Below are 13,153 nucleotides of genomic sequence, written 5' to 3' on the forward strand. Positions count from 1 at the left end.
TCACCGGGGTTGTTCCTCTTGCCTCTGCTACTCAGTTGGTCCCTGTGTGACTTGAGGGAAAGTCAGACATTTTTTTGGTAGTTTAATTTCCCAGAGAATTATCCTCATGAGGCTCATGGGAGCTTGATAAATATTTGTAAAGAAGTTAAAGCTTTTTATTTTATTAAAAAATGCCAAGCAGGGCAAAGTCTTATTACAGATGATATACTTGATGCACATTACTGAGAATAGGGTCTTTTGTGGGCAATGTAAATGGTTTTTGTCTTAATAATATTTTCATAATGCTGATTTAAAATGTAGTCTTAAAACCCCAATTAAAAATGAATGCTTTTCTCTGACTTTTATGTTTTAAAAGAAGTCTAATTTTAAGAATATAACTGATGATTAATTATACTACCTTTTCCATAGACCTGGTAATAAAGCACTGCACTTTTTTCCATACTTAAGAAAATAATTACAGTACTTGATTTTAGAATTTTTCCTATACCTTCTTTGAAAAGCAAGTACTTCATTGCTAGTTATAGTAATCTAGAAAGTCACTTTAATTAGTTAAGGTTTCCTCCTAGGAGTGACTCTTATCTGTGAGGCTTTCAAAAATAATAAATTAATCATTTTTGGCTGCTGATTGCATGACATGGGTTATTGTTGTGGATCAAAATGAAGATGGTTTTTCTTGTTCTCTCTCCTCTCCATCCCCTCCTCTTATTCCCAATGCTGTTGATGTGGCTCAGACTCTCACTAACTTCTGCCTTAGACTGCATGGTTTTCAAATGGCACATCCCCATCAGTAAACCTATGAGCACAAATACATTGTTATTTATAGTTGATGAAATTAAATAAATGCACTTTTTAAAATTCAATTTTATTGATATATATTAATAAGGCATATAATCCATTCAAAGTGTACAATCAATAGTATTTGGTGTAATCATATAGTTGTGCCATCATCACTTCAATTATTAAAGCATTTTCATTATTCCAATAATAATAATTTAAAAATTAAAAATAATTAAAAAACAGACAGAGGAAAAAAGCTTTATGGCTTAATAATCACCTCTCAATCTCATTATGCTCCCCCTGCCGTACATAGCTGCTATTCTGTTTCTGTCTTTCCAATTTATTTGTAGTTATATTTTATATAGTTGACTAATATCTTATACATTAAATATACATTTTAGGAGAGAAATGATGACAATGGAACAATCATTTATTAAAAGATATTAACAGTACAAAAAGCAGTTTGCTCACAAACTACAGAATAATTTTATATAAGAATTTTGTCAATGTTCTTGATGCTCTGGTTAAATATTTTGCTTTAAAAAATAATTTTAAGTAAACTTTTATTCAAGAATAACATTCATAGAGAAAGGAGGAGAAATTGTGAGTGTCCAGCTACGTGTTGGAACACAGCTTTTGTTTTGGGGATTGGATCATGTTCCCTCTGAAAGACATGTTCAAATCATAATCTGTGTTCCTGTGGTTGTGAACTCATTTGTAAATAGGAACATTTGAAAATGTTGTTAGTTAAGGTGTGACTCAACTGAGTCAGGGTTGGCTTTAATCCATATGTTTGGAGGCCTTATGAGGAGAGGAATATAGAAACCAGAAGAAGCTAGTAAACAGAAGAAGCCAAAGAAATAAGAGAGCTCACCATGGGAAGAAGGACTGCCTCCAGAACACTGCTGATGCCAGGAGAAAGCATGGCCTGGCTGATATCTTGATCTAGGATATCTGGCCTTCAAAACTGTGAGATAATAAATGCTTACTGTTTATGCCAGTCCATTGTGTGATATTTGTCATAGCAACCCTGGCAAACTAAGACTCTGAGTAACCAGCACTTGGATCAAGAAATAGACCATTACCAGTACCCCATAAGCTTTCCTTGTACCCTCTCCCAGTTACTACATCCTCTCCCCTTCCACCATCGCCAAAGGTAAACACTAGCCTGACCTCTGACACCATAGATGAGATTTGTTTTCTTTGTTCTTTATTCAAATGCAATAAAATACCATGTCCTCCTTGTATCTGGTCTCTTTGGTTCAAAGTGAGGCTTCTGAAGTTCATTCATGTCATTGTGAGTAGCAATATATTTTTTCATTCTCATCGCTTAAACATCTTACCAATTTTGATGTCTATGTACTACAGGTAGCTAACATCTCATGGTACAATATACAATTTGGGTAAGGTTTATTTTTATAGAGGCAAAGCCATCTTTCAAATAGACTTACAGGTAATTTAGGCTTTTTGGTCAATTTCTTGTCAGATCTGAATATGCAGCTATTGCTCTTAACTTATAATGTAGTTGAGCTAAGAGAAGAAACTAATCGAGAAGAAACTACAGCTCTGCATTTTCTTGTGCTTTAATTATTAATAGTATCTACCATCTAATGTCTCTTTGCAGGAATCATTTAAAAATCATTTGTTCTTTTTGTGAGGGCTACCTTAAATTAGATAATATAATCCATAAATCCACTTAATTGGCCACATGTTAATGAAACATGTACTCTGAAAGTATATGAAATGAGGAGTTGCATTGTAGTGCTCTCTTCTCTGCCATCAGGATAACTAGCACATGGCCCTCTGGAACATGGACAAAGTGAAAGTCTTGGTATTAATCCATATATTAAATTCTAGTAAAATATAATTTTTGAGATGAACAGAAATATAATAAATTCATATAAACAGGTGCAGATATTTCCTTCCCATCCTGCAATGAACAGACTTGTATCCTTTCAGGGTAAACTTCTTGCACTTTGGAGACCACTGGTGAAATGAATATAGTAGATCTTCCAACTCTTGGCTAGCCTTTGTCCCACTTGAGTCTATCCTCCAAATGGCTGCTAAGGTCACTTTATTAAATGTATATAAAACTACAGTATTTCCATGCTCGAAACTCTTTTCCTTTTTTTATGATACTGAAATAACCAAATTATCTCACAGTTTTATATGGGCTAACAACTGACCCAATGGGTGCACAGAAAGAAAATTCTCTATCCCTTATCTACTAATTCTTCTATCTTAATAAACTTATTTAGGGTTTCCTCAATTAGTGTACTACTGATGCATAACTAGGGGAATTAGGCTAGGAGAATGTACTTTCTAGGTTCCTTGTAAGACCTTGTATTGTAAAGGTAAAGGTGAACACTGGCTTACCCCAAATTCAAAGCAGGGCTTTTAAAAGTGTGACTATTTTCACTCAACAAACATTTATTAAATGCCTGTTATATAATATTCTTGCATTTAGTAACAAGGGAAATTTATAAATGAGGAAGATATGGTTCCTACCATTGGAGAATCAGCTATACTAAAATATGATGAGTCACAGGGTCACTATTCTGAAAATACAAGGCAGGATTTTATCTATTAGAACTCAACTAGGTTGAATCTCTCATGCTTTCTTATCAACTATTCATTCCTTCACCCACAGTGTTCTGACACCTTCTAAAAAGGTACATGCACAGTAGGGAATTGGCTTTCTAATTACCAAATTTGTCAGACTTAAAAAAAAAAACTTTACTGGTTTTCAAATTTTAGAGTGCCTCAGAATCATCTGGGAAAATTTTAAAAACACAGATTTTTGGTCCTTACCTCCAGAATTTCTAACTCAGTATCATGCACTACACAAAAATAAACAGATTCCAGAGCATTCTGCCAAGACTCTCTTAGTCTAATGTTGGCGGTAGTGGAGCCACCTGGTTGGATAGGAATGGATAAAGTGATGTCATGGAAAGACATTTGAAAGACTATTTGCTAGAACAGGGTTTCTCAAGAGCAGCACTTTTGACATTTTGGGCCAGATAATTCTCTGTTTTGGGGGTTGTCCTGTACATTTCAGAATGTTTAGCAGCCTGACCTCTACGCACTACTTGTTAGTAGCACTTCACCTTTTTCCCCCCTGGTTATGACAACCAAAAATGTCTCCAGACATTGCCAAACGTCTTCAGGGAGCAAAAATGACCCCCAGTTGGGAGTCACTGTGCTAGCTAGATTCATTACTTCTTAGCTGTGTGAACTGGCAAAATCAGGAAATCTCTTTGTACCTTGGTATTATCATCTATCAAATAAATAGAGCCATCCTGAAGGACTATTGCATGGATAAAATGAGTTAATGCATGTGAGAGTGCCTTGTTGATTTGGGCTCAGAGTTGGCCTTGTCTTAAAACTCATTATTCTTCATGCCTCCAAATCCTAGACAATGCTGCTTCATTTTATTTTCTCTTTTTCATTGACTCTACTTCCTCCAGTCTGTGAATCATCATGTTCTGCAAGACTTATTTTTCATAACTTCAGTGGTTACTTTTGTGGGAATGACTTTAAAATCGAAATCTCCAGACCTAATCTCTTTCAAGCTCTAGTAACTACAATGGCCTGATGGATATGTTACTTGGATTCTTCTGCTGACACCTCAAATTCAACAGTTCTAAAATGATTCCTTCTAATCCCTTTCTCTTCTGTTTTTCCTACAACAGTGAAATACATTATTATTCTTTTCTGAGTAAAAGTATTTCTTGGTTCCATGTGGCCTGGTCCAGGGATTGTACCTATTAGAAGAAACTGAGGTGAACAGTTAAAACTAATTATAATAATTTCCCATACTAAGTCTTTTGAGGAAACTGCAAAAGAAGGTGAAGTGGAGAGTGAGAGCTTAATGCAGAGCCAACATCTTAATAATCTTCCCATTGCTGTTCCTCCATATTCCTATTGCTTCTTCCTCCTCCACTCTCTCGTGTTTCACTCTGTCACACATAGGGTTATTTAATGCCAATATTGTACTACCTCGCTTCCAAAAGTGAAGGGATTTTGTGGTCAGCTATGTCCCATGGGTCCTAGAAAGTGGGTGCTCCTGGCCATTCTCTGCTCTCCTCCCCTCCCTACTCTCCCTATTGCACTGAAGCCCAGAGCCCCTCCTGGGAAATATGTATTTTTAAAATTTATTGCCCCCCCCCCCCCAGTTGTTTGCTCACTGTGTCCATTCGCTGTGTGTTCTTCTGTGACCACTTCTAGCCTTATCAGAGGCATCAGGAATCTGTGTTTCTTTTTGTTGCATCATCTTGTTGTGTCAGCTCTCCGTGTGTGGAGGGCCATTCTTGGGCAGGCTGCACTTTCTTTTGCACTGGGTAGCTCTCCTTACAGGGCATACTCCTTGTGTGGGGCTTCCCTACACAGGGGGCACCCCTGCGTGGCAGGGCACTCCTTGTGTGCACCAGCACTGTGCCTGGGCCAGCTCCACATGGGTCAAGGAGACCCGGGGTTTGAACCGCGGACCTCCCATGTGGTAGGCGGATGCCCTATCCATTGGGCCAAGTCCACTTCCCCTGGGAAATATCTTCTGTCCCTCTGATTTATTTACCAGTGAGAAATTCTTATGGAGCTATTCTGGCAAATAAAAATGTACATCTTTTACACAATCCAAAACATACAGTTCCATTTTTTTTTCACCCTTGAATCTTCTCTTTCTTCATCTCTTAGTTCCAAATTAAATTCTGTTTTGCAGTAATTTATGTATTCATCTTCCTATATCCTTTCCCATCTCTACTACATCATCTAAAAGAGTGGTTCTCGAACCTTAATGTTGATCAGAATCACCCGTAGGACTTTTTAATACACAGATTGTTGAGGCCAATCCCAGAGTTCTAATTCTGTAAGTCTGGGATGGGAACATGAGAATTTGCATTTTCCAGGTTCTTCTGCTGCTGATTTTGATTCAGGAACCACACATTGCTCAAGAGAGTGATTTTGAAACTTTAATGTTCAGATGATATTTAAAAGTTCTGTGATATATTAAAATCCAGGCCCATAGTGAGACCTGAGATTCTGCCTTTCTCTCCTGCTCCCAGGTAATGCCAATGTGGAGCAGGCACAGACCACAGACCAAGAAGCAGGGATCTAAAGCAGAGGTCCCAAACTTCAATGCTCACAGGCAGCTAATGGAAATGAGTAAAGTAGTCTGGTGGTGTCTATGGCAAACTGCAAAGCACAAGCATCATTAACAAGGATGTTAGCCATGTATGAATGGGGACCCAGTACGGTACTCTTCAGAATTTTCAAAAGAGTAACATGTTTTTATCTATTAGGCCTATAGTCTTGTGCTTTCCAAGAGCTGAGGAAATATGTGTAACTCAGAAGAAAAAAATTTTGGCTTTAAGAAAAAAACTATAAATTAAAATCAATAAAAATTTTAAATAAACATGTGCAAAACCTGAATTTTTCAATTAATCAAATGTAACTTAAGTTCTATTTTGTTACATATAAATTATATTAAATGTGGGATTTGGGTTCATTTGGTTATAGTTCAGAGAAAGTGGGGTGGGGCCTTGAAAATCAGTGTTTAGGTTCTAAGGACTGTGAAGGTCTTGATGCAGCTTTGCAGGAGAAGTTGGAAATTCAGGTTTTGATGTGACACATTCCCATTATAAATGTTGGCAACTAATTTTGAAATTTTAAGAAAGTTTGTAGGCCAAAGAAAATCTGCTGTGGGCCAGATCAGGCCCATGGGCCACTATTTGTGGAGTTGGTTTGATCAGCTTGGATTATTGAAATAGTTTTCTTGCTGATTTCTCTACCTTCATTGTTTACCTATGTTGTTCCTAAGCATCCTTTTATTCTTTCAAAATCGTCCATTTATCTATGGCAAAAAAATCCAAAGTACTAAAACTGGCATTCAAGAGAATATATAATTGTTCCCTTAATTAGCTTTCCAACCTTATTTTCCATTTGATCTACTACGCAATTCCTGCATCATGTTTAAACTAGACACAACAGGTGAATTCCAACCTCTAGATCTTTGGTGACATGTTGTCTCTACCCTGAGTGACTATGTTCCTTTTCTTCATTTATCCAATTCTTAGAATACTTTCAAACTCACCTCATGTCTATATTTTCTGAATTTTTTCTTGAACTCTCCAGACCACTATTACCTTTTTCTCTAGCATATGTTGTCCTTAGCATTCATTTGCTATGTAGTTTATACCATATTGATATTTTACTATATGTTTTTATGAGTGTTGGTTTTGTCTCCTCGATAAATACTAGGCAATGGAGAAAAATCTGGAGTAGTTTATGCTGCTTCAAAGCCTAGGAAATAAAAAAGTTAACATGTCCACCAAAGAACCTACTTTTTTAAAAAGTCACTTATGTCCTTGAATAATCTCATGACACCAAAATGAAGAGTCAACACATTAAAAAGTTCATTAATCGAGCTGCCTGGTTATATTCCAATGATTGATGGAACTTTGAATTGAACAGCTGTTCTGTTCAAAGCCAAATGTATATTTTTAGAGTAAGGGTCTATGATAAGAAATAAGGACATTTTTTTTTCTCAGAAGTTTCTAGATATGTACTTTTGCCTGCTTACAACTTTTTCAGAAGGCAGTATAGATGAGAAATAGCTCTGACTTACCAAGTTTTCTGCTGGACTGAATTTTCATTACTTAGTCATGGTTGTTAATTATCATATTGCCTATCAAATTGAAACATATTTTTAGGCAAGTTGTAATTTATTATTTATACTTTACATAAACTGGTCCTCAGTACATAACAATTTTATACTTATTTGCCACCCCGAAACCTAAGAACAACGGTTATAGCGTCTGCTTTATCTTGCAGATAGAATGCTGGGAGGGTCATTACTAGCATTTCCCTGACTTTGCCCTTTGCACCTTTTACTTTGAGTGTAGAAGGCTTTCATACTCTTGGTTGAAATCTAATTATGATGTTGGCTTTTCCTTTTTGCCTGCTTTGGATTTAATATCTTCAAATGACATCTTTTATTTCCTCTGTTAGTAAGTTATCATTTTTTCCTGCAAACAGGCTAATTCCCCTTAATGAAGGGAAACTTTGTCCATTAATGTTTCTAATTGGTTTCTAAAAATAAGATCTAATACTTTCTTTCAGACAGAAATTTAAACAACCAGTCTACAATTTTCTGAATCTAGAGCTTGCCTGGGCCTTTATTGTGTTATCTGATTTCAGTTCTTCAAGACTTCCTTCTGACTTCTTCGGCAATGTTACTCCAATTAAATCACCTTGGTGTTGAAATGTTGTGCTAAGAATTTGTCCAGTTAGGATTTCTTGAAATGACTTAAAACTAATTTTGACAACATGATCAGGAAGTGCAGCCTTGTTTGTTCTTTTGTTTAATGAGCAAATGAGACTTGTAGGGGACACTGTCCACTTGCAGAAGGTGAAGTATTCTGATCCTCTAAAGAGCAGTTTGGAATAAAGTTAGGCAGAAAACATTGAAAGTGGTTAGCTTGTTTATGTCTTTCATTTTGAGTTAAATGTGTTTTTCTTAGATTTTGCCTAATGGTCCATCCCCAAACTGGAGTTAAGTAGCATGCGATGTGTTCACAGGCATAATTCCCCCATCTGCTCCTTATCTGTTCTCCATTAGTTTTCCAAAACAATTCAGTTTCCACCTCATTTAAGTACATTCAATAGGCTGTGAAGTACTGTCTGAAAGTCTTCTAAACTTCTGAAGTCACCTGCCATTTAAAAACATATACATTTTTTCATTTTAACTTTTTAACCTTTTCTTTCTTCAAGGATCTTTGAAGTTTTTAAAATATGTGGCCGAGTGGTTGTAGCTCATTGGTTGAGCACCTGCTTCACATGAATGTGTTCCTGGGTTCAATCCCTGATACATACTTTAAAAAAAAAGAAAAAAAATATATATGCCACTCTACTTCTCTTATTTTTGATCATGTACATTATTAAAAGAAAAAATCATTTAATTTCTTATTTCTTACCTAAACTGTAAGTTTTAACCAACTTGCTTAAAGTGGGTGATTTTTATAGTACTGTATTTTATATAGGATATGAAAATAAAATTAAAATATGGTTTGAGATAACAAATCTCCTTTTTAATATATAAATCATGTCAATTCTTTTTACCAGAATGCATGTAGTGTTAGGGTGCACAAACATTTTTAATGCTCTAAATATGTGCTGAAGGTGTGTAAGGTGAGGATCCAAGAACAGACTGCATTTCTGATAACATTAATAACCTTGGTGTAAGCTATAGAACTCATTAAATTGTCAAAAAATGTCTTGAGAGTAAGTGTATTAGTCAGCCAAAGGGGTGCTGACGCAAAATACCAGAAATTGGTTAGTTTTTATAAAGGGTATTTATTTGGGGTAGGAACTTACAGATACCAGGCCATAAAGCATAAGTTACTTCCCTCACCAAAGTCTATTTTCACATCTTAGGGCAGGATGGCTGCCCACGTCTGCGAGGGTTCAGGCTTCCTGGGTTCCTCCCTTCCTGGGGCTTGCTTCTCTTTCTTCAGTGGGCTTACTTCCTGGGGCTCCAGCTTAAGGCTTCAGCATCAAACTCCAACATCAAAACCTTCAACTCTGTCCTTTGCCATGCCTTTTATCTGTGAGTCCCCATCCACCAAGGGGTGGGGACTCAACGCCCTACTGGCACAAGATACTTACATAATTATTTAATCAAATAAACCTATGAATCCAATATAATCTAATATAAGAGGAGATCAGTTTACAAACTTAATCCAATATTTCTTTTTGGAATTCATCAATAATATCAATCTGCTACGGTAAGTATGTATTTGAGACTATGCTAAGCATATGGAGACTTTGTAGAGACATGAATTACATCAAGTTAACATTCCAGTTAGAAGAACAACACTTTGACATAGGAAGTTTAACTTATGATATAAGACAATAAGTTAAGAGATGTTACAAGGTAGTTTTGGCAAAAGTGGGAAACTGATTGAGAGGAAGGTAAAGTCACTGGGTTAGAGTGGTTGGAGATGTCTTCATGAGTTGAGACCAGAGAAGAGTTTTGAATGATGGTACCTTAGTTTGCCCATGCGAAGTACTAGACACATGTTGGCTTTTATAAAGGGGATTTATTTGGGGCAAAAGCTTACAGTTCTGAGGCTGTGGAATGTTAAGCCAAGGCACCATCAGAGATGCTTTCTCATCACAGTCAGATACTGGTGATCCTGGCGTCCCACCACATGGCAATCAGGCATATGGCAGGGCTCATCTCCTCAACCTTGAACTGCTCCATGGGCGCAGTCTCTTGGGGACTTCGTGCTTAAGTGCTCCTTGAGTCCTCTCTCACATGGCAGGGTAAAAAATTATGGAGCTCCCTTTGCTTGTGCCTCTCTCTTTCTCTCTCTCTCTGTCTCCATTTATATAAGACCCAGCAAGAGGGTAGAGACTCAACTTGCATCACGTCTCACTGACATAGTGCAATCAAAAGGATCTCATACCCACAGGAATGGATTAGTTCAAAATATCTTTTTCTTTTTGTGATTCATAAAAGAACTTCAAACTGTCACAGATGGAAAGGATACAAATGGGCAAAAGGTAGAGAAGGCAACTTGGGTGGGATGAGCGCTGTAAGTAAGGATTAGAATTGAAAAAGAAGAGGTGTGGTCAGATCCTAATGAGAACTGTTGTTGTCAGCTAGAGGTGGGACATAATTTTGAAAGGGTGTTTGGGGTCAGATAGTGGAGGGTCTTAATTGAAAATCTAAGGAATCTGGAGTTTATATTTTAGAATAGAGGGACTTAATTTAAGTTCTTTTTATTTCTGTTCTCTGTAAACTTAGGATAATAACAATTCCTTTTTTTGTGGGTAGTTGTGAGAAATAGTTGAGTTAATGCATGTAAAGTATTTAGAACTTTACTTGGCACATAAGCACTTGTCAATATTAATGATCACTACTATTAATTATCAGGAAGGAGCATTACGAAGATTCTTAAATGTAACCAATCCCCTCAGCAGTTTATAGAAAAGGTTCTGGAATTGATCTTAGAATTGCTAAATACTTTTTTGTGGGCCTTTTTTTTAAAGAAAGAAAATGGCATTAGTCCCATGGAGATCTAAACAAATAATTCATACTGGCAGTTGGGCATCAGAGAAATTAGATGAAAAAGCATTTGAATTTGAAGGGGGGGGGGGATCAGCAGAGAGGCGCTAACTGTCCACATAGCAGAAAAATTATCCAGAGGGTGGATCTCCCATGAGGAAGAGCGTTTGGTGAAGCAGCACTATCATGAAAGTAAGCATGCTTGAACAGAACCACTGACAGTGCCAATGGATTATACAATCCTGGCACCAAAATAATACCTTTGCCTTCAGCAAAGTAGCCCTTTGCTTGTTCTCTCTGACCACTGCTGATAATCAAGAGTTCTTTGAGCAAAATGAATCTGTTTAAACCACCACTGAAATTCTGAGAAGGATTTTCTGGGTTTGCTGTAGCTGTCTACTGACTTGTCCTACTCTTGCCCAGTTTCTCCTGGCATCAGGACCCACTGGTTGGCAGAGTGCCAGCTGAAAGGGGGTGTGGGGGGGTCAGTCTGTGGTTGTGGCTGAGAGCCAGAGTGGAGGTCTAGCAGATGAAGTCTTGGGAAAAAGAAGGATCATGGGAAGGTAGTGAAAAGGGCAGTGGTAGACAACTGTAATGCTTCCAGGCATGACCCAGCCCACACTCCGCAGACACCATTCCTTTTGCCTGGTCTGGCATCTGCTAAAGGCTTTCACATACTGTCAGGGCCTTATGATCAGAAGAAAAGTGCCTTAAGCGCTGTGCAGGGAACAATGGAAAGAATTAGTGATAAAATGCTTGGAGTTGGAAGTTTGTCTTGGTATGCATTTCCTTTGTTGGGTCATCCTTTGTAGGGTAGTTTCTGCAAGTAGGCAAAGGGTGCTTGAGCCTGAAGCTTCAGGGCTTTCACTTCCACAGGTACCTTTGGGGGCACTGGCCAGGTGTTCCATGGCCGTATATTTTTGTAAAATGTGCAAAGGTAAGGTATTTTTTTCATTAAAATTTTTTTTATTGAAGGATATCATTCATACATGAACATTCATGTGCAATAAATGTATAGTAAAAGTTGTGATCTTACAAAACAAACATGCATAACATCATACAGGACTCCCACATATCACCCTACCAGCAACATCTTGCATAGTGGTGAAACATTTGTAACAAATTATGAAAAAGCATCATCAAAATATTACTTTTAACTAGAGTCCTGTACTAGTCAGCCAAAGGGGTGCTGATGCAAAATACCAGAAATTGGTTGGTTTTTATAAAGGGTGTTTATTTGGGGTAGGGGCTTACAGATGCCAGGCCATAAAGCATAAATTACTTCCCTCACCAAAGTCTATTTTCACGTGTTTGAGCAAGATGGCAGCAGACATCTGCAAGGGTTCACCTGGGGTTCCAGCTTAAGGCTTCAGTATAAAACTCCAACATCAAAACTCCAACATCAAAAACCTTCTACTCTGTCCTTTGCCATGTCTTTTACCTGTGGGTCCCATCCACTAAGGGGTAGGGACTCAACGCCCTAATGACGAGGTGCAATCGAAGTTCTAATCATAACTTAATCATGCCCAGGTACAGACCAGATTATAAACATAATCCAATATCTATTTTTGGAATTCATAACTATATCAAACTGCTATACATCCCTATCTTACATTTGCTTTATTTTCCCCCCAACCCACTCTTATTTTTTTTTATTAATAAACCACACAGTTTACCTAACAAGCAATCAGTGGTATTTGGTATAATCAACAGAGATGTGCATTCATCACTTCAGTCACTATTAGAGCATTTTCATTACTCCAAAAAATAAAAAATAAAAAAGACAAAGAAAAGAAAAAAAAGGAAACAATACAAAACAAAAATAAATGAACAGGGGAACAGATGTGGCTCAAGCAGGTGAGTGGTCATCTCCCACATCAGAGGTCCTGGGTTCAGTTCTGGTACCTTTTAAAGAAAACAAACAACAAACAAAACAAATGAGCAAACAACTAGCAAAACAACGAGCAGACAAAGGAGCGAACTCAGGGGAGCAAACTCAAGGAACCAACTCGGGGGAGTCGATGTGGCTCAGTGGTTGAGTGCTGGCCTCCTGCATACGAGGTCCTGGGTTCAATCCCCAGTCCTGGTATCTCAAAAAACAAGACAAACTTTAAAAAACCTACCCCTTAGTAGTCAACTCTCAATCCCTCTAGCCTCCTCCTGACATACGTAACTACTAGTAAGACATTTTAACTATGGGTCTTTAAGAGCACACTGCCTTTCTACTCCAACTTACCTTCGATCATTCTTGCCTTTGTGTTGGGTGGTGCTGGAATAGCTGTGAGCATTTAGGGGACCCAGGAAAGGGAA

General features: G+C 37.5%; 1 long non-coding RNA gene across 1 annotated transcript; it reads right to left on the reverse strand.

The window, feature by feature from the left end:
* Window positions 1-524: 524 nt before the first annotated feature.
* Window positions 525-1,701, reverse strand: LOC131280431 (uncharacterized). Its single transcript, XR_009188023.1, has 2 exons — window positions 1,652-1,701; window positions 525-793 (listed from the first exon to the last, which is right to left on the reverse strand). It is a non-coding gene; the product is annotated as an uncharacterized lncRNA (long non-coding RNA).
* Window positions 1,702-13,153: the final 11,452 nt, after the last annotated feature.

This window comes from Dasypus novemcinctus, chromosome 11 (assembly GCF_030445035.2).
Source record: "Dasypus novemcinctus isolate mDasNov1 chromosome 11, mDasNov1.1.hap2, whole genome shotgun sequence".
NCBI lineage: Eukaryota > Metazoa > Chordata > Mammalia > Cingulata > Dasypodidae > Dasypus > Dasypus novemcinctus.